General features: G+C 35.2%; 1 pseudogene; it reads left to right on the forward strand.

The window, feature by feature from the left end:
* The first annotated feature begins 2037 nt into the window (after positions 1-2037).
* Positions 2038-3625, forward strand: LOC145600365 (scopoletin glucosyltransferase-like; annotated as a pseudogene).
* The last annotated feature ends 1225 nt before the right edge of the window (positions 3626-4850 follow it).

Raw genomic sequence — 4850 nt, forward strand, 5'->3', positions numbered from 1 at the left:
GCTACAGGTCACTCACCACCTTCATTTTATACTCCACTTTATCACAAACTTTTTTCACTCCATCACAACTTTTTTCCTTCCATCTTTCACCACTTTCATCCTATAATGCCTGTTCGGCGAGGTCACATTGGGAGGGGAGCCGCTTCGGCTTTTGATCCACGACTAGAAGATAATCCTCAAATTGATTTGGCAGCTGCAAATTGATTTGGTGTAAAGTATGTAGTGGTGTGTTTTGATACACCAACGAAACAAGATGTAGTAACTCACTACTTCACTAGTACAAAAACTTGTGTGTTGTCACTTTACTACTGATTCTGAAGCTTTCAACTCGGTTGGCTATTTACCCATTAGATATTACTACTTCTAAAGGGATTCATTTCAATTTAACTTTGTTGCATTTAAGTGATTTAACTAAACAATGTGGAATAGTTATGTGAAACACAAAGACTTAAATTCACGCAGTCCTATTTCCGCATATGGCTCCTGGCCATATGATCCCAACCTTACAATATCATTGATATTGATAAATAAAGAGAGAGAGGTGGCGTAACAACGAAGCTTAATTTTGCCACGGAGTCGTCCGAGCTTCTTATAGAGAGCACAGAGTCAAGCCGTTGAAGATGGTGGTCGGGGTAGATATGACTTGCCAATGGAGGAAGATGATTAGAAAAAGAAGAGATAATTGAATTGAATGTTAGACAAATTGAATTGAATGTATGCAGTTTGAAGGTGAATTAAAATGGGTGAAAATCATTAGCAAAATTGAGGCCCTATTCACTTCACCTTAAATTGAAATTATTTTAAGAACTTAAATTATTCGGCAATTCCATATTCATCTTCATGATTGCTGTAACTTGTAAATCTAAGCCTATTTTCGTCATTTTACGTGCTTTAATGAAGGACCTTATCGTCATTTTATGGCCCAGTCATGCATACATGGAATATAGTGCACTTACCTTATCAACAACCTTATTATCAACCAATTTAGGATGTTATAAGTGTTTTAACCCCAAACAACCTTGCACACAACCACCATGTTTCCATTGAAAATTGTGGTACCATTATAATTATTACACCAATTCATATATTCATGCTTTATATTTTAAGACCATTACAAAATCCAGATTCACGTACAACTACACTTAGTTCCTACATTATAACTTGATCAACATTAAAAAGGAATATAGTGCACTTACCGGGAAATTCTTATTATTGAGTTCCTACAACTTTGGTATGCAACTTAAACAACTTAGGTGACAACCTCTTCCAATCTGAACATACTATAGAGGAGTAGTTTCGTCTTGATGTTTACCAGAAATATGTTGAACGAAACCTTGGTATACAAGAAATGAGGCACACAAACTTATCTATCAAGTTCTACACCGAACTTCCAACCATCCATTAAATTAAAGTTAATAAAAACAGCTTCACCGTCAAGTTACACCCAATGTTCATAAATGCATTACGGGGTCCAGTAATCACTTACCTGTAACCCTTCACGAAACCTGGCAGGTGAGTCATCATCCTTGTATTACTATTGCTTACTTGGCATTGAAGATTGACATGCTAAATAAATCATGGAGATTAACTGGGGCGGGCTCTAAATTATTATTGATGATTCTCTATTATATTTTTTCTTTAAATTTACTGATTTTTAATATGTAGTAAAGCAGCCTAAGGGCCTGCTTATATTTACTGAACTAAGCTGAATTGGAATGATCTGAAATGAACTAAACTGAATAAAGTTGAAATGAATATTTTATGAGAGAAGTAAATTGAGAGCTGAGCTAAACTGTACTGAACTTGATCCAACTAAAATTAACCTGAAGTGAACAGGCCCTAAGTTAGGTTAATAATAACATTGTTGTTAACTTTAAATTATCATATTAACTTTCCAAGATTATCTAGAACTTCTAGGAAACACCCAACTTCCTACTGTCCTTTGTCAAGGGTTCAATCACGTACTAAATCTAAACCACATAGTATAAAATAAAGTAGAATGCTGATTTTTTTTGGAGAGACATGCATAGGTAAGCATATACTACGTATATGAATATGCCTATCTCTCTTTCTTCCATTTCGTATATAGCTCTTTAATACAAACGAACTGAACAACATAATATACACAATCCCAAGTTCAATTTAATAAAAATGTTTCCCAACGAACCACAAAGTTTTCATGTAGTCTTCTTTCCACTTATGGCCGCAGGGCATATGATCCCAACCTTAGACATGGCCAAAATTTTCGCAACACATCATGTCAAAACTACCATAGTCACCACACCTCTTAATGCACCAACATTCACCAAACCACTAGAAAGTTACAAGAATGTCGGTCCTCCAATCGACGTTGAAATCATTCCATTTTATTCTAAGGAAGCTTGCCTTCCCGAGGGAGTCGAAAACTACGAGCATTGCACTTCTGATGAAATGACAATAAGGTTTTTGAAGGCCACCGAGATGCTACAAGAACCACTAGAGAAAATCATGGAGAAATACAAGCCTAATTGCCTAGTTGCTGATAAGCTCTTGCCTTTCGCTACTGATGTAGCAGCCAAATTTAATATACCAAGGTTAGTATTTCATGGCACTAGCTACTTTGCACAATGTGTGATGCATGCCCTAGGTAAGTATGAGCCTTACAAACAAATTTCTTCCGATGATGAGATATTCGTCGTCCCACACTTTCCTCATGAAATAAAACTTGCAACATCTCAACTACCAACATTTTTGAGGGGGCTAGGAGATAAGCGGATCAATGATGAATGGATGAAGATATTCGGTCGTGCTATGGAGGCTGAGGAGAAGAGCTATGGAGTCATTATGAATAGTTTTTATGAGCTCGAGCCTGATTAATGATTATGCAGATTATTATAAAAAGGTTATGGGTAGGAGGGCATGGCATATAGGTCCCGTTTCACTATGTAACCATGAAAAGGAAGCTAAGTTCCAAAGAGGGAAGGATTCTTCAATTAATGAGCATGAGTGCTTGAAGTGGCTTAATTCGAAAAAGCCTAAGTCAGTTGTTTATGTTAGCTTTGGTAGCTTAGCCGAAGTCTCGACCTTGCAACTCCAACATATCGCGATGGGCCTAGTAGCATCTGAGCAAGATTTTATATGGGTGTTGATGATGAAAAACATTATGAATGGTGAGAATGAGAAAAATGAGTGGTTAACACATGAATTTGAAAAGAGAATGGAAGGAAAAGGGCTAGTTATTAGGGGATGGGCACCGCAAGTTCTAATTTTGGATCATGAAGCAATAGGAGCATTTGTGACTCATTGTGGGTGGAATTCAACCTTAGAAGCCATATCATGTGGGGTTCCTATGGTAACTTGGCCCGTATTTGCCGAACAATTTATGAATGAGAAATTGGTGACAGAGATACTAAAGACAGGAGTTGGTGTGGGAGTTAAGCAATGGAACATAATGGTGGAGGGGAACGTGAAATCGGAAGATATAAAGGAGGCTATAAGAAAAATTATGGTGGGTGAAGAGGCTTTGGAGGTTAGAACTAGGGCAAAGAAGTTGAAAGAATTGGCAACATCGTCTGTTGAACTTGGTGGGTCATCCTATTATAACTTGCAATCCTTGGTACATGAATTGCGCTCTTACAATGCCTAAATATATTCACACGCACTAAAAATTAGTGCTTAGAAGATATACATCTTTGCTTCCATTACGCACTCACAATTCTAATTAAGTAATTAACAACTTCCCTTGTTAGATTGGGACGATCCACATATGTCCAAATGTTGAACTCAAACTATCTTTAATATGTGTTTCTGTAAGATGTTTATGTGTGTTGGATATTTTAGCATATTTACCGCTAATTTAAATCTACGTTGTACTTGTTTCACTAAAAAAAAAAAAAAAAAAAAAAAATCTACGTTGTACTCCCTCCTTTATTCTATTGGTTTCTAATAATTTTCTATTACTTCAAAGTGTCGGCATGTTTCTTGATTTAATTTCTCTTTAGGACTTTTTTGCTTTCAATAATTTGAAGGCAATGTATGCTCATAAAACTGACAATGTGTTAAAATTAAAAAAGAAAAAAAAAAAAAAAAAAAAAAAACAGAAAAAAGAAAAAAAGGGTGACAATTTATTGGTTGGTATGACTTTATATAAAGTTTACATCAACAACAGGATATCTAAAGTAATGTCATACAACAATACCTAAGACACCAATTATTTGGGTCTTCAGTGAATCAATGTAATATAATTGTATGTTATTTGGAAGGAACACACAAGAGGAGGTGAATTGTGAAGGAACTAGTGTTCCTAAATTTTGCAAAAATTAAAAACACGTTTAATGCTATAAAAACAAATAAAACTGCAAGATAAATATTTGCGTGGAAACTTCTTGCATCCAACAAGAAGAAAAAACATGAGCACTTGGGATTTTCAAACTCGAATTCACTAAATAGGCAATACTATTACAATCTGTTTGGGTACTAAAATGGTCATACCCATTTTAGTCTTGGGTAATTATACCCATATAAGCCCAAAGGGCATAAAAAAAGGTCTAAAAGGCCCCGGCAAATTTTAAGATGCACCATGGTGCACCTATTTCTAGATGCACCACACCTATACTTTTGAACAATCAATAAAAAAATCTGAACAATTGCAAATTTTGAACATGTAGTAAAAACATCATAACATCGTAAATTTTGAACATTTAGTTAAAAAATCTGAACAATTGCAATGCATCATGCCTATGCTTTTGAACATTTAATAAAAGAAATCTGAACAATCAAGAATTTTGAACATTTAGTTAAAAAATATGAACATCACAATTTTGAACATTTAGTAAAAAATCTGAACAATCGCAATGCACCACGCCTATAAT

Source organism: Chenopodium album, chromosome 21, assembly GCF_948465745.1.
Source record: "Chenopodium album chromosome 21, dcCheAlbu1.1, whole genome shotgun sequence".
Taxonomy (NCBI): domain Eukaryota; kingdom Viridiplantae; phylum Streptophyta; class Magnoliopsida; order Caryophyllales; family Amaranthaceae; genus Chenopodium; species Chenopodium album.